Consider the following 21,337-nt stretch of genomic DNA (forward strand, 5'->3'; position numbering starts at 1 on the left):
TCATCATTCCCGATTCAGCCTATTATGAATAAACATATTAGCAATGACAATTAGAGATTGTAGTTGCTTATGCCATGCTTAATTAGCTAGGAGCTTATAATGGTTTACCTTGCGTGCCAACATGCTATTAAAAAGGTTGTGATGTAGTATGATAGGGTGGTATCCTCTTTTGAATGATTCGAGTGGCTTGACTTGGCACATGTTCACGCATGTAGTTGAAACAAAATCAACATAGCCTCTACGATATTTATGTTCATGGTGCATTATATCCTACTCATGCTTGCATTCGGTGTTGATTAATTTTAATGCATGTTCATGACTGTTGTCGCTCTCTAGCTGGTCGCTTCCCAGTCTTTTTCTAGCCTTCACTTGTACTAAGCGGGAATACTGCTTGTGCATCCAACTCCATAAACCCCAAAGTTATTCCATATGAGTCCACCATACCTACCTATATACGGTATCTACCTACCGTTCCAAGTAAATTTGTATGTGCCAAACTCTAAACCTTCAAATAAACATTCTGTGTTGTATGCTCAAATAGCTCATGTATCAACTAGGGCTGTCAGTATCTTCCATGCTAGGCGGGTTATTCTCAAGAGGAGTGGACTCCGCTCCTCACTCACGAGAAAATGGCTGGTCACCGGGATGCAAACAAAACTCCCCCGGGTCTCTTGTTAGTTGGAGGCACTCATTGTTTCGAGCAAGCCATGGATTGATGCTTGTTGGTGGAGGGGGGGTATAAACTTTACCATTTTGTTTGGGAACCGCCTATAATGTGTGTAGCATGGAAGATATCGACATCTCTCGGTTGTTATGTTGACAATGAAAGTATACCGCTCAAAATATTATTCATATCTATTTCAAAACCGAGCTCTGGCACCTCTACAGATCCCTGCTTCCCTCTGTGAAGGGCCTATCTCTTTACTTTTATGTTGAGTCATCATCCTCTTATTAAAAAGCACTAGTTGGAGAGCACCGCTTGCTAGGGAACGTATTAGTTTCAAAAAAATTCCTACGCACACATAGGATCATGGTGATGCATAACAACGAGAGGGGAGAGTGTGTCCACGTACCCTCGTAGACCGAAAGCGGAAGCGTTAGCACAACGCGGTTGATGTAGTCATACGTCTTCACGATCCGACCGATCCAAGTACCGAGCGCACGGCACCTCCGAGTTCAGCACACGTTCAGCTCGATGACGTCCCACGAACTCCGATCCAGCAGAGCTTCATGGGAGAGTTTCGTCAGCACAACGGCGTGATGACAGTGATGGCGATGCTACCGACGCAGGGCTTTGCCTAAGCACCGCTACGATATGATCAAGGTGGATTATGGTGGAAGGGGGCACCGCACACGGCTGGGAGAGATCAACAGATCAACTTGTGTCTAGAGGTCCCCCCTGCCCCCGTATATAAAGGAGCAAGGGGGGAGGACGGCCGTCCCCTGTAGGCGCGCCAGGAGGAGGAGTCCTCCTCCTAGTAGGAGTAGGACTCCCCTCTTTCCTACTCCTACTAGGAGGGGGAAAGGAAGGGGGGAGGGAGAAGGAAAGGGGGGCGCCGCCCCACCCCCCCTCTCCTAGTCCAATTCGGACCAGAGGGGTAGGGCGTGCGGCCTGCCCTAGGCCAGCCCCCCCCCTCTCTCTCTCTCTCTCCACTAAGGCCCATAAGGCCCACTATTTCTCCCGGGAGGGTTCCAGTAACCCTCCGGCACTCCGATTTTCTCTGAAACCACTCGGAACACTGCGGGTGTCCGAATATAGTCGCCCAATATATCGATATTTACGTCTCGACCATTTCGAGACTCCTCGTCATGTCCGTGATCATATCTGGGACTCCGAACTAACTTCGATACATCAAAACTCATAAACTCACAATATAACTGTCATCGAAACCTTAAGCGTGCGGACCCTACGGGTTCGAGAACTATGTAGACATGACTGAGACACGTCTCCGGCCAATAACCAATAGCGGAACATGGATGCTCATATTGGCTCCCACATATTCTACGAAGATCTTTATCGGTCAAACCGCATAACATACGTTGTTCCCTTTGTCATCGGTATGTTACTTGCCCGAGATTTGATCGTCGGTATCTCAATACCTAGTTCAATCTCGTTACCGGCAAGTCTCTTTACTCGTTCTGTAATATATCATCCCGCAACTAACTCATTAGTTATGATGCTTGCAAGGCTTATAGTGATGTGCATTACCGAGTGGGCCCAGAGATACCTCTCCGACAATCGGAGTGACAAATCCTAATCTTGATCTATGCCAACCAAACAGTACCATCGGAGACACCTGTAGAGCACCTTTATAATCACCCAGTTACGTTGTGACGTTTGGTACCACACAAAGTGTTCCTCCGGTAATCGGGAGTTGCATAATCTCATAGTTATAGGAACATGTATAAGTCATGAAGAAAGCAATAGCAGTAAACTAAACGATCAAGTGCTAAGCTAACGGAATTGGTCAAGTCAATCACATCATTCTCCTAATGATGTGATCCCATTAATCAAATGGGAACTCATGTCTATGGTTAGGAAACTTAACCATCTTTGATTAATGAGCTAGTCAAGTAGAGGCATACTAGTGACACTCTGTTTGTCTATGTATTCACACATGTACTAAGTTTCCGGTTAATACAATTCTAGCATGAATAATAAACATTTATCATGATATGAGGAAATAAATAATAACTTTATTATTGCCTCTAGGGCATACTTCCTTCACCGCTGTCATTTGCATCCATTACTATTAGTATACATTGGGTATGACTTGACTGGATCCCTTTTACCATGAATTACAATGTCTAGTCAGTCCTTGATCTTTAAAGGTGCTCTGCATTTATGTTCTGCGATCTCGGAAAGGGCTAGCGAGATACCATCTTGTTATATCATATCATGATTGTTTTGAGAAAGTGTTGTCATCCGAGATTTATTATTATTGCTCGCTGGTTGATTATGCCATTGATATGAGTAAACATGAGACCTAAATGTTATTGCGATTGTGGTTAGTTCATAATCTTTGCTGAAAACTTGAATGCTGGCTTTACATATTTACATCAACAAGAGCAAACAGAGTTTGTAAAAGTTTTTCTTTATCACTTTCAGTTTATCAACTGAATTACTTGAGGACAAGCAAAGGTTTAAGCTTGGGGAGTTGATACGCCTCCGTCGTATCTACTTTTCCAATCACTTTTTCCCTTGTTTTGGACTCTAACTTGCATGATTTGAATGGAACTAACCCGGACTGACGCTGTTTTCAGCAGAATTGCCATGGTGTTATTTTTGTGCAGAAATAAAAGTTCTCGGAATGACCTGAAGATCAACGAAGAATTATTTTGGAATATATAAAAAATACTGGAAGAAAGAACCACGTCAGGGGGCCCACACCCTGTCCACGAGGGTGGGGGCGCGCCCTACCCCCCTGGGGTGCCCCCTGCCTCGTGGGCCCCCTGATGCTCCACCGACCTCAACCTTGACTCCATATATTCACTTTCGGGGAGAAAAAATCAGAGAGAAGGATTCATCATGTTTTACGATACGGAGCCACCGCCAAGCCTTGAACTCTCTCGGGAGGGCTGATTTGGAGTCCGTTCGGGGCTCTGGAGAGGGGAATCCGTCGCCATCATCATCATCAACCTTCCTCCATCACCAATTTCATGATGCTCACCGCCGTGCGTGAGTAATTCCATCGTAGGCTTGCTAGACGGTGAGGGGTTGGATGAGATTTATCATGTAATCGAGTTAGTTTTGTTAGGGTTTGATCCCTAGTATCCACTATGTTCTGAGATTGATGTTGCTATGACTTTGCTATGCTTAATGCTTGTCACTAGGGCCCGAGTGCCATGATTTCAAATCTGAACCTATTATGTTTTCATGAATATATGTGAGTTCTTGATCCTATCTTGCAAGTCTATAGTCACCTATTATGTGTTATGATCTGTTAACCCCAAAGTGACAATAATCGGGACCATTGCCGGTGATGACCATAGTTTGAGGAGTTCATGTATTCACTATGTGTTAATGCTTTGGTTCGGCACTCTATTAAAAGGAGGCCTTAATATCCCTTAGTTTCCAATAGGACCCCACTGCCATGGGAGGGTAGGACAAAAGATGTCATGCAAGTTCTTTTCCATAAGCACGTATGACTATATTTGGAATACATGCCTACATTACATTGATGAACTGGAGCTAGTTCTATGTCACCCTATGTTATAACTGTTGCATGATCGATCGCATCCGATATAATTCTCCATCACTGATCCAACGCCTACGAGCTTTTCATATATTGTTCTTCGCTTATTTTACTTTTCCATTGCTACTGTTACAATCACTATAAAACCCAAAAATATTACTTTTGCTACCGTTACTTTTTGCCATCGTTACCACTACTATCATATTACTTTGGTAATAAATTTGGGTTGAATACTCTACCCTCGAAAACTGTTGCGATCCCCTATACTTGTGGGTTATCAATACCCAAAGGAGACTGTTGGGTACACCTTCTATCACAGATCCTAAGGTAAGACATTCGTTGCTAAGAATGGATCCTTTCTAGAGAAGGAGTTTCTCTCAAAAGAAATGAGTGGGAGGAAAGTAGAACTTGACGAGGTAATTGTATCTTCTCCCTTATTGGAAAGTAGTTCATCACTGAAATCAGTTCCAGTGATTCCTACACCAGTAAGTGAAATCAGAGAAATGTGTCTTCATAGGATACCCGAAGGAGACTGTTGGGTACACCTTCTATCATAGATCCGAAGGCAAGACATTTATTGCTAAGAATGGATCCTTTCTAGAGAAGGAGTTTCTCTCGAAAGAAGTGAGTGGGAGGAAAGTAGAACTTGATGAGGTAACTGTACATGCTCCCTTATTGGAAAGTAGTACATCACAGAAACCGGTTTCTGTGACACCTACACCAATTAGTGAGGAAGCTAATGATGATGATCATGAAACTTCAGATCAAGTTACTACCGAACTTCGTAGGTCAACCAGAGTGGTACGGTAATCTTGTTCTGGAGGTCATGTTACTTAACCATGGCGAACCTATGAACTATGAGGAAGCGATGATGAGCCTAGATTCCGCAAAATGGCTTGAGGCCATGAAATCTGAGATGGGATCCATGTATGAGAACAAAGTATGGACTTTGGTTTACTTGCCCGATGATCGGCAAGCCATCGAGAATAAATGGATCTTCAAGAAGAAGACTGACACTGACGGTAATGTTACTGTCTACTAAGCTCGACTTGTTGCAAAAGGTTTTCGACAAGTTCAAGGAGTTGACTACGATTAGACCTTCTCACCCGTAGCGATGCTTAAGTCCATCTGAATCATGTTAGCAATTGCTGCATTTTATGATTATGAAAATTGGCAAATGGATGTAAAGACTGCATTCCTGAATGGATTTCTGGAAGAAGAGTTGTATATGATGCAACCTGAAGGTTTTATCGATCCAAAGGGTGCTAACAAAGTGTGCAAACTCTAGCGATCCATCTATGGACTGGTGCAAGCATCTCGGAGTTGGAATAAACGTTTTGATAGTGTGATCAAAGCATATGGTTTTATACAGACTTTTGGAGAAGCCTGTATTTACAAGAAAGTGAGTGGGAGCTCTGTAGCATTTCTAATATTATATTTGGATGACATATTGTTGATTGGAAATGATATAGAATTTCTGGATAGCATAAAAGGATACTTTAATAAGAGTTTTTCAATGAAAGACCTCAGTGAAGCTGCTTATATATTGGGCATCAAGATCTATAGAGATAGATCAAGACGCTTAATTGGACTTTCACAAAGCACATACCTTGATAGAGTTTTAAAGAAGTTTAAAATGGATCAGGCAAAGAAAGGGTTCTTGCCTGTATTACAAGGTGTGAAGTTGAGTCAGACTCAATGCCCGACCACTGCAGAAGATAGAGAGAAAACGAAAGGTGTTCCCTATGCTTCAGCCATAGGCTCTATCATGTATGCAATGTTGCGTACCAAACTTGATGTGTGCCTTGCTATAAGTTTAGCAGGGAGGTACCGAAGTAATCCAGGAGTGGATCACTGGACAATGGTCAAGAACATCCTGAAATACCTGAAAAGGACTAAGGATATGTTTCTCGTATATGGAGGTGAAAAAGAGCTCGTCGTAAACGGTTACGTGGATGCAAGCTTTGACACTGATCCGGATGACTCTAAGTCACAGACCGGACACGTGTTTTATTAAATGGAGGAGTTGTCAGTTGGTGCAGTTCCAAGCAAAGTGTTGTGGCGGGATCTACGTGTGAAGTAGAATGCATAGCCACTTCGGAAGCAGCAAATGAAGGAGTCTGGATGAAGGAGTTCATATCCAATCTAGGTGTCATACCTAGTGCATCGGGTCCAATGAAAATCTTTTGCGACAATACTGGTGCAATTGCCTTGGCAAAGGAATCCAGATTTCACAAAATAACCAAGCACATCAGGAGACGCTTCACTTCCATCCGCGATCAAGTCAAGGAGGGAGACATAGAGATTTGCAAGATACATACGGATCTGAATGTTGCAGACCCATTGACTAAGCCTCTCTCACGAGCAAAACATGATCAGCACCAAGACTCCATGGGTGTTAGAATCGTTACAATGTAATCTAGATTATTGACTCTTGTGCAAGTGGGAGACTGAAGGAAATATGCCCTAGAGGCCATAATAAAGTTGTTATTTATATTTCCTTATATCATGATAAGTGTAATAAATTCATGCTAGAATCGTATTAACCGGAAACTTAGTACATGTGTGAATACATAGACAAACAGAGTGTCACTAATTTGCTTCTACTTGACTAGCTCGTTGAATCAATGATGGTTAAGTTTCCTAACCATGGACATGAGTTGTCATTTGATTAATGGGATCACATCATTAGAGAATGATGTGATTGACTTGACCCATCCGTTAGCTTAGCAGGATGATCGTTTAGTTTGTTGCTATTGCTTTCTCCATAACTATACATGTTCCTATGACTATGAGATCATGCAACTCCCGAATACCGGAGGAACACTTTGTGTGCTACCAAACATCACAACCTAATTGGGTGATTATAAAGGTGCTCTACAAGTGTCTCCGATGGTGTTTGTTGAGTTGGCATGGATCAAGATTAGGATTTGTCACTCCGATTGTCGGAGAGGTATCTCTGGGCCCTCTCGGTAATGTACATCACAATAAGCCTTGCAAGCAATATAGCTAATGAGTTAGTTATGTGATGTATCATTACGGAACGAGTAAAGAGACTTGCCGGTCACGAGATTGAACTAGGTATTGAGGTACCAACGATCGAATCTCGGGCAAGTAACATACCGATGACAAAGGGAACAACGTATACCGTTATGCGGTTTGACAGATAAAGATCTTTGTAGAATATGTTGGAGCCAATATGAGCATCCAGGTTCCGCTATTGGTTATTAACCGGAGATGAGTCTCGGTCATGTCTACATAGTTCTCGAACCCGTAGGGTCCGAACGCTTAACATTCGGTGACGATCAGTAATATGAGTTTATGTGTTTTGATGTACCGAAGGTAGTTCAGAGTCCCGGATTTGATAACGGACATGACGAGGAGTCTCGAAATGGTTGAGACATAAAGATCAATATATTGGATGACTATACTTGGACTTCGGAAGGGTTGCAGGCAAGTTCGGATAAATAACGGAGTACCGGGGATTACCGGAACCCCCCGGGGAGTGTAATGGGCCTATTGGGCCTTAGTGGAGAACAGGAGGGGCGGCCAGGGAAGGCCGCGCGCCCCCTCTCCCTCTAGTCCGAACTGGACAAGGAGGGGGGCGGTGCCCACCTTTCCTTCCCCCTCTCTCCTCCTTCCCTCTCTCCTACTCCTACTCTTGGAAGGGTTGGAGTCCTACTCCCGGTGGGAGTAGGACTCCCCTTGGGGCACGCCTAGGAGGGCCGGCCTCTCCCCCTCCTCCACTCCTTTATATTCGGGGAAGGGGGCACCCCATAGACACTAGTTTATGATTGATCTTTTAGCCATGTGTGCTGCCCCCTCCACCATAATCCACCTCGGTCATATCGTAGTGGTGCTTAGGCGAAGCGCTGCGTCGGTAGCTTCATCAACACCGTCATCACACCATCGTGCTGATGGAACTCTCCCTCAAAGCTCTACTAGATCGTGAGTTCATGGGACATCACTGAGCTGAACATGTGCAGATCGCTGAGGTGTCGTACGTTCGGTACTAGGATCGGTCGACCATGAAGACGTACGACTACATCAACCGCGTTGTCATAACGCTTCCACTTATGGTCTACGAGGGTACGTGGACGACACTCTCCCCTCTCGTTGCTATGCATCACCATGATCTTGTGTGTGCTTAGGATTATTTTTGAAATTACCGCGTTCCCCATCAGGTGGAACGGCGACGGATGGGACGGGCCTCGTTGCCATCCCCAATAAAGCAGCTGAGACACCTAAGAAGCGCATTTAATGCACCTTGTCCCGTAATGACATGCGATAAGCTTGTACACTGTTTACCTTTCCACCTCCCGTGTGCCACTGTGGTGACCCCTTTTTGACTATAAAAGGAGGCCCGAGGCCTACTGGAGAAGGATTCGGATCTTTGGACTATGCACGCACCGCAGCTAGTTCGAAAGCTCAAGAACACTCAAATATACACCAAAGCAGGACTAGGGTATTATGCATCCTTGCGGCCCGAACCTGGATAAACGATCTTTGTGCTGGCTACTAGACCCGCTCTTTGCACAACTCCTCGCCCGCCAACCGTATTAGGGGTCCAGTGATCCCATAGGTGTCGTTCCCACCGACATCTCTGGCGCGAGAGGTAGGGGCGCGCAGTTGTGAAAATCCGGTCTAGCAGTTAGTTTAGCAGTTCTGCGTCACCATGGCTCCCAAGAAGAAGGCGATCACAGCGATCGGTTCATCGGGGGCCGCACGGCCCGTACCAGTGCGGGCGAGTGGTGGGGCGGTAGCGGACGAAAGCTGAGGTGCGGCCCGCGAACACACACATCGCTCTGGAAGTCAAAGCCTGGCGAGCGGCGTCGTTCGTGCGTGAGACGATGGGCCGCATGCCGCCAAATCCAAAGACGGAGCCAGGCCCGCCACAGGCGGTGCGGGGCCCTCCAAGGGCGGCGTCGTGCTGCCCATAGGCGGCGCGGCGACTTCCAAGACGCCTACGCCGGCGCCCACGACGCTCTCTTCACAGGTTGTGCGCGACGAGCAGCGTCACCCTACTGGTGACATCGGGCGCCGCCGTGGGAAGAGTCTTGTGCCTCATTCGCGGGACATAGAGGGCCAACACGCACACCGAGGCGCTGGCGAAAATGGCACACAGCCGCAAGGCCGTGATAGAGCTCGTTATAACGTGGTTAGAAGTCGGAGCGCGTCACGGTCAACGCAGCTTTGGCTGCCACCCACGCCAACAGAAGCTTTAGCGCGCGTAGTTGCTCCTCGACTTTCCTCCTGCTACGGAAAATCTCGACGAGTGGAGAGCCACCATCCGGAGCCTCATCGGCGCTGCCAACGGAGAAGAGCCGTGACCAGCGGGTCCCTCAGGTCGGTGCTTCGTCGAGCCACCGTGTGCCAGCGGTGGAAGGGGCGGAGGTGCTGCAGCCACGGTGCACTCTCCTCCCCCACGCCAGCCACCGCGGGTGTCGGTCCGTCGTGATGATGCTTATGATGACATTTCCAAAGTGTCGTCCAACCGACGGACCCACCGCGATCAGCGCCAAGTTCTTAGGGAGCGAGCCCATGAAGATGCTCGAACCACCATCGAGCGCTGGCGCAATGCACGCCACCAGTCAGATAGGTGGGCGGGGCCCACTATGGACCACCCAGCACCGGGAGGCTCTGGCGGCCTACCCTCTGAGGTTGGTTGCCCAGCCTTTACCCGTGAGCTGCGGCAGTTCCAGTGGCCCTCCCACCGCATGTTCAAGCCCGACGTTGGCGAGAAGTACAGCGGCAAGACCCACCCGTCAGAGTTCCTCAGCATCTACACCATCACGATGCAAGCTGCTGGTGCTTGCGACGACAAGGTGCTTGCCAAATACTTCCCGTTGGCGCTTAAACCCAATGTCATGTCATGGTTGATGCACTTGCCGGCGGGTTCCATTTCTTCTTGGCCGGATTTGTGTCATGAGTTCGTTGGTGCCTTCACTGGAGGCCACCAAGCTCATGGCCAGGCAAACGATTTGCATATCATCACCCAGAAGGAAGGTGAAAACCTGCGCAAGTACATACAGAGGTTCAGCTGGGTGCAGTACAACATCCCAGATGTTCATCCCGCCGCCGTGATCGGTGCATTCCATCAGAATGTGCGCAACCGCAAGATGCGTGAAGAGCTGGCGGTGAACAAGGTCAAAGACATGGCCGAACTTTATGTTCTGGCCGATAGGTGCGCTCGGGCTGAAGAGGGGAGGAAGTACCCCGGTGAGCACATCGGCGTGGAAACCGACTCCACAAATGAAGACACAGCCACCCCAACGAAGAATGGCCGGCACCGCAACAAGAAGTGCAAGGGCAAGACCGTGCTTTCCATCAAGGGATCCGAGGACACCGGCACTGCCAAGAAGGCCAAGGCAGACGACCCTGGCAAGGAAATTGCCGGGTGCGCCGCTTGCCGGACCTTGGCGGCTGCCGACAAGCCAGGAGTCTCCGACAAGCAGTACTGCAAGATCCACCGCACCAAAGGCCACGACCTCCAGAATTTCCGACAAGTTGAGCTGCTTGCTGAGAAGCAAAAAGCCGAGTATGAGAGGCGGGGCAAGGAGAAGCGTCAGGATGGTGTAGAGGGATTCGGTAAGAAGCGTGGCAGCCAAGGAGGTCGCCGCGGCAAGGATAACCAGCAAGAGAGGCCCGCCCGGAGCCGCGACAAGAAGTAGGAAGACGACGGTCATGACAAGGACAACGAGTCCGGCGAGCATGAGTTTCAGAAAGCTACGGAGGCCATGTGCATCGACGGTGGCGCCTCCCTGCACACCTCTCACCGCCAGCTCAAGCAGTGGGCGCGTGAGATCACAGCAGCGGAACCATCATTCAATGCTCGAAGGCCCCTGAAGTGGTCCAGCACGCCTATCATTTTCGACACCGAGGACCACCCTGATCGCACAACTGCGGTCGGGTGTTTGCCGTTGTTGGTTTCACCAACAATACGCAACCTCAAGGTGACAAAAATGCTAGTTGATGGCGGGGCCGGTCTGAACTTGATCTCGCCTGTTGTGATCAAAAGGCTGCAGATTCCTGATGGAGACCTCGAAGAGACGGGCACGTTTCAAGGGGTCAACCTGGGAAGGAGTCAGCCGAAGGGTAAGGTCACGCTACCCATGACGTTTGGAGGCAAGTTAAACTACAGGGCAGAGAAGATTGTTTTCTATGTAGCCAAGATCCGCTTGCCCTACAACGGGATCCTCGGCCGCCCGGCACTAGCTAAGTTCATGGCAGCCTCACACTATGCCTACAACATGCTGAAGATGCCTGGGCAGATGACTATCATCACTGTTCCCTCCGACAAGAAGGATGTGTTGATCTGCGCTGACAAACTCTACCGGGAGGCAGTTGCAGCGACTGCCGCCAAGGCACTTGCTCATGCTGCCGAAGCCCCGGGAAAGAAGACCGGCAAGACCTCTCACACCCACTCCGGCAAGCGCACCTCTTCGGAGTGTTGTGCTCCCGTCGAGGATGTACCAGATGACTCCACCGGTAAGAGCAAGGTGTCCGTCAAGGAGGATGGCACGAGAAGGGCTTTCACCACAAGCTCCTCCCTCGATAGCAAATAGGAAGGCGAGCTCGTCACCTTCCTACGGGCAAATGTCGATGTGTTTGCATGGCGAGCATCCGACATCCCCGGCGTTCCCGAGGAGGTGATTGAGCACCATCTTGATGTGTGTCCTCATGCGCGACCCATCAAGCAAAAGGTTAGGAAGCAAGCTTTGGAACAGCAGGAGTTCATTGATGTCTACTACACAACCTTCTTCTTGTAGACGTTGTTGGGCCTCCAAGTGCAGAGGTTTGTAGGACAGTAGCAAATTTCCCTCAAGTGGATGAACTAAGGTTTATCAATCCGTAGGAGGCGTAGGATGAAGATGGTCTCTCTCAAGCAACCCTGCAACCAAATAACAAAGAGTCTCTTGTGTCCCCAACACACCCAATACAAAGGTAAATTGTAAAGGTGCACTAGTTCGGCGAAGAGATGGTGAAACAAGTGGTATATGGATAGTAGATAATAGTTTTTGTAATCTGAAAATATAAAAAAAGCAAGGTAACTAATGATAAAAGTGAGCGTAAACGGTATTGCAATGTGTTGAAACAAGGCCTAGGGTTCATACTTTTGCTAGTGCAAGTTCCCTCAACAATACTAACATAATTGGATCACATAACTATCCCTCAACATGCAACAAAGAGTCACTCCAAAGTCACTAATAGCGGAGAACAAACGAAGAGATTATGGTAGGGTACGAAACCACCTCAAAGTTATTCTTTCTAATCAATCAGTTGGGCTATTCCTATAAGTGTCACAAACAGCCCTAGAGTTCGTACTAGAATAACACCTTAAGACACAAATCAACCAAAACCCTAATGTCACCTAGATACTCCAATGTCACCTCAAGTATCCATGGGTATGATTATACGATATGCATCACACAATCTCAGATTCATCTATTCAACCAACACATAGAACCTCAAAGAGTGCCCCAAAGTTTCTACCAGAGAATAACGACGAAAACATGTGCCAACCCCTATGCATAGGTTCATGGGCGGAACCCGCAAGTTGATCACCGAAACATACATCAAGTGAATCACGTGGTATCCCATTGTCACCACAGATACGCACGGCAAGACATACATCAAGTGTTCTCAAATCTTGAAGGACTCAATCAGATAAGATAACTTCAAAGGGAAAACTCAATCCATTACAAGAGAGTAGAGGGGGGAGAAAACATCATAGGATCCAAATATAATTGCAAAGCTCGCAATACATCAAGATCGTATCACCTCAAGAACACGAGAGAGAGAGAGAGAGAGAGAGAGATCAAACACATAGCTACTGGTACATACCCTCAGCCCCGAGGGAGAACTACTCCCTCCTCGTCATGGAGAGCACCGGGATGATGAAGATGGCCACCGGAGAGGGATGCCCCCTCCGGCAGGGTGCCGGAATGGGTCTAGATCGGTTTTCGGTGGCTACGGAGGCTTCTGGCGGCGGAACTCCCGATCTATTGTGCCCTCGGACGTTTTTAGGGTATATGGAGAAATATAGGCAGAAGAAGTACGTCCGGGGGGCACAAGGGGCCCACGAGGGTGGAGGGCGCGCCCAGGGGGTGGGCGCGCCCCCCTACCTCGTGGCCTCCTTGAAGCTTCCCTTACGTAGACTCCAAGTCTTCTGGGCTTCTTCTGATCTAAAAATAAGTTCCGTGAAGTTTCAGGTCATTTGGACTCCGTTTGATTTTCCTTTTCTTCGAAACCCTAAAATAGGCAAAAAAAAAATAGAAACTGGCACTGGGCTCTAGGTTAATAGGTTAGTCCCAAAAATGATATAAAAGTGTATAATAAAGCCCATAAACATCCAAAGTTGATAATATAATAGCATGGAACAATCAAAAATTATAGATACGTTGGAGACGTATCAGCATTCCCAAGCTTAATTCCTGCTCTTCCTCGAGTAGGTAAATGATAAAAACAGAATTTTTGATGTGGAATGCTACCTAACATATTTATCCATGTATTTCTCTTTATTGTGGCAAGAATGTTCAGATCCATAAGATTCAAGACAAAATTTTAATATTGACATAAAAATAATAATACTTCAAGCATACTAACTAAGCAATCATGTCTTCTCAAAATAACATGGCCAAAGAAAGCTATCCCTACAAAATCATATAGTCTGGCTATGCTCCATCTTCACCACACAAAATATTTAAATCATGTACAACCCCGATGACAAGCCAAGCAATTGTTTCATACTTTTGATGTTCTTAAACTTTTCAATCTTCACACAATACATGAGCGTGAGCCGTGGACATAGCACTATAGGTGGAATAGAATGGTGGTTGTGGAGAAGACAAAAAGGAGAAGATAGTCTCACATCAACTAGGTGTATCAACGGGCTATGGAGATGCCCATTAATAGATATCAATGTGAGTGTGTAGGGATTGCCATGCAACGGATGCACTAGAGCTATAAATGTATGAAAGCTCAACAAAAGAAACTAGTGGGTGTGTGATGTCTACTACACAACCTTCTTCTTGTAGACGTTGTTGGGCCTCCAAGTGCAGTGGTTTGTAGGACAGTAGCAAATTTCCCTCAAGTGGATGAACTAAGGTTTATCAATCCGTAGGAGGCGTAGGATGAAGATGGTCTCTCTCAAGCAACCCTGCAACCAAATAACAAAGAGTCTCTTGTGTCCCCAACACACCCAATACAAAGGTAAATTGTAAAGGTGCACTAGTTCGGCGAAGAGATGGTGAAACAAGTGGTATATGGATAGTAGATAATAGTTTTTGTAATCTGAAAATATAAAAACAGCAAGGTAACTAATGATAAAAGTGAGCGTAAATGGTATTGCAATGCGTGGAAATATGGCCTAGGGTTCATACTTTCACTAGTGTAAGTTCCCTCAACAATAATATCATAATTGGATCACATAACTATCCCTCAACATGCAACAAAGAGTCACTCCAAAGTCACTAATAGCGGAGAACGAACGAAGAGATTATGGTAGGGTACGAAACCACCTCAAAGTTATTCTTTCCAATCAATCCGTTGGGCTATTCCTATAAGTGTCACAAACAGCCCTAGAGTCCGTACTAGAATAACACCTTAAGACACAAATCAACCAAAACCCTAATGTCACCTAGATACTCCAATGTCACCTCAAGTATCCGTGGGTATGATTATACGATATGCATCACACAATCTCAGATTCATCTATTCAACCAACACAAAGGACCTCAAAGAGTGCCCCAAAGTTTCTACCGGAGAATCACGACGAAAACGTGTGCCAACCCCTATGCATAGGTTCATGGGCGGAACCCGAAAGTTGATCACCAAAACATACATCAAGTGAATCACGTGATATCCCATTGTCACCATAGATATCCACGGCAAGACATACATCAAGTGTTCTCAAATCTTTAAAGACTCAATCCAATAAGATTACTTCAAGGGGAAACTCAATTCATTACAAGAGAGAAGAGGGGGAGGAGAAACATAAGATCCAACTATAATAGCAAAGCTCGCGATACATCAAGATCGTGCCAAATCAAGAACACAAGAGAGAGAGAGAGAGATAAAACACATAGCTATTGGTACATACCCTCAGCCCCGAGGGAGAACTACTCCCTCCTCGTCATGGAGAGCGCCGAGATGATGAAGATGGCCATCGGTGAGGGTTCCCCCCTCCGGCAGGGTGCCGGAACAGGGTCCCGATTGACTTTTGATGGCTACAGAGGCTTGCGGCAGCGGAACTCCTAATCTATTGTTTTTTCTCGAAGTTTTAGGGTACGACGATATATATGGGTGCAGGGAGTATGTCGGAGGAGCTACGGGGGCCCCACGAGGCAGGGGGCGCGCCCTGGGGGGCGCCCCCCCCCCACCCTCGTGAGCACCTCCCGTATCTCCTGACGTGGAGTCCAAGTCTATCCGGTGGCTTTCGTTCCAAAAATAACTTCTCAAGTTGATTTCGTTCCGTTTCGACTCCGTTTGATATTCCTTTTCTTCGAAACACTGAAATAGGCATAAAATAGCAAATCTGGGCTGGGCCTCCGGTTAATAGGTTGGTCCCAAAAATAATATAAAAGTGGAAAATAAAGCCCAATATTGCCCAAAACAGTAGATAATATAGCATGGAGCAATCAAAAATTATAGATACGTTGGAGACGTATCGAGCATCCCCAAGCTTAATTCCTTCTCGTCCTCGAGTAGGTAAATGATAAAAAGATAATTTTTGATGTGGAATGCTAGTTGGCATAATTTCAATGTAATCCTTCTTACTTGTGATATGAATATTCAGATCCGAAAGATTCAAGACAAAAGTTCATATTGACATAAAAATAATAATACTTCAAGCATACTAACTAAGCAATCATGTCTTCTCAAAATAACATGGCCAAAGAAAGTTATCCCTACAAAATCATATAGTCTGGCTATGCTCTATCTTCACCACACAAAATATTTAAATCATGCACAACCCTGATGACAAGCCAAGCAATTGTTTCATACTTTTGATGTTCTCAAACTTTTTCAATCTTCACGCAATACATGAGCGTGAGCCATGGACATAGCACTATAGGTGGAATAGAATGGTGGTTGTGGAGAGGACAAAAAGGAGAAGATAGTCTCACATCGACTAGGCGTATCAACAGGCTATGGAGACGCCCATCAATAGATATCAATGTGAGTGAGTAGGGATTGCCATGCAACGGATGCACTAGAGCTATAAATGTATGAAAGCTCAACAAAAGAAACTAGTCGGTGTGCATCCAACTCGCTTGCTCACGAAGACCTAGGGCATTTTGAGGAAGCCCATCATTGGAATATACAAGCCAAGTTCTATAATGAAAGATTCCCACTAGTATATGAAAGTGACAACATAGGAGACTCTCTATCATGAAGATCATGGTGCTACTTTGAAGCACAAGTGTGGAAAAGAGGAATAGTAGCATTGCCACTTTTATTTTATTTTTTATTTTTTGGCCTTTCTCTTTTTTATTTGGCCTTTGCTTTTTTATTTGGCCTTCCCTTTTTTTATTTGGCCTTTCTCTTTTTTTTGTGGACAATGCTCTATTGAATAATGATCATCACACTTCTATCTATTTACAACTCAATGATTACAACCAGGTACTAAAAAAAGTATGACTCTATATGAATGCCTCCGGCGGTGTACCGGGATGTGCAATGATACATGAGTGACATGTATGAAAGAATTATGAACGGTGGCTTTGCCACAAATACTATGTCAACTACATGATCATGCTAAGCAATATGACAATGATGGAGTGTGTCATAATAAACGGAACAGTGGAAAGTTGCATGGCAATATATCTCGGAATGGCTATGGAAATGCCATAATAGGTAGGTATGGTGGATGTTTTGAGGAAGGTGTATGGTGGGTTTATGGTACCGGCGAAAGTTGCGCGGTACTAGAGAGGCTAGCAATGGTGGAAGGGTGAGAGTGCGTATAATCCATGGACTCAACATTAGTCATAAAGAACTCACATACTTATTGCAAAAATCTACAAGTTATCAAAGCAAAGTATTACGCGCATGCTCCTAGGGGGATAGATTGGTAGGAAAAGACCATCGCTCGTCCCCGACCGCCACTCATAAGGAAGACAATCAATAAATAAATCATGCTCCGACTTCATCACATAACGGTTCACCATACGTGCATGCTACGGGAATCACAAACTTCAACACAAGTATTTCTCAAATTCATAACCACTCAACTAGCATGACTCTAATATCACCATCCTCATATCTCAAAACAATTATCAATCATCAAACTTCTCATAGTATTCAACACACTCATAAGAGAATTTTATTATTCTTGAATACCTAGCATATTAGGATTTTAAGAAAATTGCCATGCTATTTAAGACTCTCAAAATAATCTAAGTGAAGCATGAGAGTTCATCTATTTCTTCAAAATAAAACTACTGCCATGCTCTAAAAGATATAAGTGAAGCACTAGAGCAAATGACACACTACTCCGAAAGATGTAAGTGAACATCAATGAGTAGTCGAATAATTATGCAACTATGCGAAGACTCTCTCTCATTTAATACTTTCAGATCTTGATAATTTATTCAAACAGCAAGCAAAGCAAAACAAAATGACATTCTAAGAATGGCAAACATCATGTGAAGAAGCAAAAACTTAAGATCAACCGAAACTAACCGATAGTTGTTGAAGAAGAAAGGTGGGATGCCAACCGGGGCATCCCCAAGCTTAGGCGCTTGAGACTTCTTGAAATATTATCTTGGGGTGCCTTGGGAATCCCCAATCTTGAGCTTTTGTGTCTCCTTAATTCCTCTCATATCACGGTCTCCCTAAATCTCAAAAGCTTTCATCCACACAAAACTCAACAAGGACTCGTGAGATAGGTTAGTATAAACCATTGCAAAAACCTTATCATACTCTACTGTAGCAAACCACTAAAATTATTATTAAACATTGCATACTAAATGCCTCTGCATATTTAATAGTCCTATCCTCAAATAGAATCATTAAAGAAGCAAACATATGCAAAAAATGCAAACATAACAATAATCTTCCTAAACAGGATAGTCTATAAAGAATGCTGCCACATCCATACTTCCCTAGCTCCAAAAATTATGAAAGAAAATTCCCACTGTAGTAAATTTATCAGAGCTTAAAATTCAAAAGGTTTCAACATTTTATCACATTCTGACTTCTCTAGGGAATTATTGCAACAGCGGTAAACTTTCTGTTTTCAAACAGCAACATGTATACTTGTCACATAGGCATAGTAAAGGCTATCAATGCCACTTTTATTGAAATAAAATATGAAAAACATTGTTCTAAATAACAGAAAGCAAATACTAACAAAATAAATTGACACTCCAAGCAAAACACATATCATGTGGCGAATAAAAATATAGCTCCAAGTAAAGTTACCGATGAACGAAGAACGAAAGAGGGGATGCCTTCCGGGGCATCCCCAAGCATAGGCTCTTGGTTGTCCTTGAATATTACCTTGGGTTTCCTTGGGCATCCCCAATATTAGGCTCTTGCCACTCTTTATTCCATAGTCCATCGAATCCTTACCCAAAACTTGAAAACTTCACAACACAAAACTTAACAGAAAACTCGTAAGCTCCGTTAGTATAAGAAAATAAATCACCACTTAGGTACTGTTGTGAACTCATTCTTTATTTATATTGGTGTTAAACCTACTTTATTCCAGATTCTCTATGGTTTATAAACTATTTTACTAGCCATAGATTCATTAAAATAAGTAAACAGCACATGAAAAACAGAATCTGTCAAAAACAGAACAGTCTGTAGTAACCTGAATCAAACGTATACTTATGGAACTCATAAAATTCTCAAATAAATTTCTGGACCTGAGGAATTTATCTATTAATCATCTTCAAAAATAATTATCTAAATATCACTCTCCAAATAAAAATGGTAGCAATTCTCGTGAGCGATAAAGTTTCTGTTTTTGACAGCATGATCAACAAGACTTTCCCAAAGTCTTTCCAAAGGTTCTACTTGGCACAAACACTAATTAAAAGCATAAAACCACATCGAAACAGAGGCTAGATGAATTATTTATTACTAAACAGGAGCAAAAAGCAAGGAACAAAAATTAAATTCTGTTGCCTCCCAACAAGCGCTATCGTTTAACGCCCCTAGCTAGGCATGATGATGTCAATGATGCTCACATAAAAGATAAGAATTGAAACATAAAGAGAGCATCATGAAGAATATTACTAGCACATTTAAGTCTAACCCACTTTCTATGCATAGGGATTTTGTGAGCAAACAACTTATGGGAACAAGAATCAACTTGCATAGGAAGGTAAAACAAGCATAACTTCAAATTTTTAAGCACATAGAGAGGAAAGTTTATATTATTGCAATTCCTACAAGCATATATTACTCCCTCATAATAATTTACAGTAGCATAATGAATGAATTCAACAATATAACCAGCACTTAAAGCATTATTTTCATGATCTACAAGCATAGAAATTTTATTACTCTCCACATAAGCAAAATTCTTCTCATTAATAATAGTGGGAGCAAACTCAACAAAATAACTATCATGTGATTGAAAATTGAAATCAAGATGACAAGTTTCATTGTTATTATTATTCTTTAAAGCATATGTGTCATCATAATAATCATCATAGATAGGAGGCATGCTTTCATCATAATAAATTTGCTCATCAAAACTTGGGGGACAAAAAATATCATCTTCATCAAACATAGCTTCCCCAAGCTTGTGGCTTTGCATATCATTAGCATCATGGATATTCAAGGAATTCATACTAACAACATTGCAATCATGCTCATCATTCAAATATTTAGTGCGTAACATTTTATAGATTTCTTCTTCTAGCACTTGAGCACAATTATCCTTTCCATCATACTCACGAAATATATTAAAAAGGTGAAGCGTATGAGACAAACTCAATTCCATTTTTTTATAGTTTTATTTTATAAACTAAAATAGTGATAAAACAAGAAACTAAAAGACTCGATTGCAAGATCTAAAGATATACCTTCAAGCACTCACCTCCCCGGCAACGGCGCCAGAAAAGAGCTTGATGTCTACTACACAACCTTCTTCTTGTAGACGTTGTTGGGCCTCCAAGTGCAGAGGTTTGTAGGAAAGTAGCAAATTTCCCTCAAGTGGATGACCTAAGGTTTATCAATCCGTAGGAGGCATAGGATAAAGATGGTCTCTCTCAAGCAACCCTGCAACCAAATAACAAAGAGTCTCTTGTGTCACCAACACACCCAATACAATGGTAAATTGCATAGGTGCACTAGTTCGGCGAAGAGATGGTGAAACAAGTGGTATATGGATAGTAGATAATAGTTTTTGTAATCTGAAAATATAAAAACAGCAAGGTAACTAATGATAAAAGTGAGCGTAAACAGTATTGCAATGCGTGGAAATAAGGCCTAGGGTTCATACTTTCACTAGTGTAAGTTCCCTCAACAATAATATCATAATTGGATCACATAACTATCCCTCAACATGCAACAAAGAGTCACTCCAAAGTCACTAATAGCGGAGAACGAACGAAGAGATTATGGTAGGGTACGAAACCACCTCAAAGTTATTCTTTCCAATCAATCCATTGGGCTATTCCTATAAGTGTCACAAACAGCCCTAGAGTTCGTACTAGTATAACACCTTAAGACACAAATCAACCAAAACCCTAATGTCACCTAGATACTACAATGTCACCTCAAGTATCCGTGGGTATGATTATACAATATGCATCTCACAATCTCAGATTCATCTATTCAACCAACACAAAGGACCTCAAAGAGTGCCCCAAAGTTTCTACCGGAGAATCACGACGAAAACGTGTGCCAACCCCTATGCATAGGTTCATGGGCGGAACCCGCAAGTTGATCACCAAAACATACATCAAGTGAATCACGTGATATCCCATTGTCACCACAGATATCCACGGCAAGACATACATCAAGTGTTCTCAAATCTTTAAAGACTCAATCCGATAAGATTACTTCAAAGGGGAAACTCAATTCATTACAAGAGAGAAGAGGGGGAGGAGAAACATAAGATCCAACTATAATAGCAAAGCTCACGATACATCAAGATCGTGCCAAATCAAGAACACGAGAGA

The sequence above is a fragment of the Triticum urartu genome, chromosome 5A (genome assembly GCF_056163025.1).
Source record: "Triticum urartu cultivar PI428250 chromosome 5A, HENAU_Tu73, whole genome shotgun sequence".
Lineage (NCBI taxonomy): Eukaryota > Viridiplantae > Streptophyta > Magnoliopsida > Poales > Poaceae > Triticum > Triticum urartu.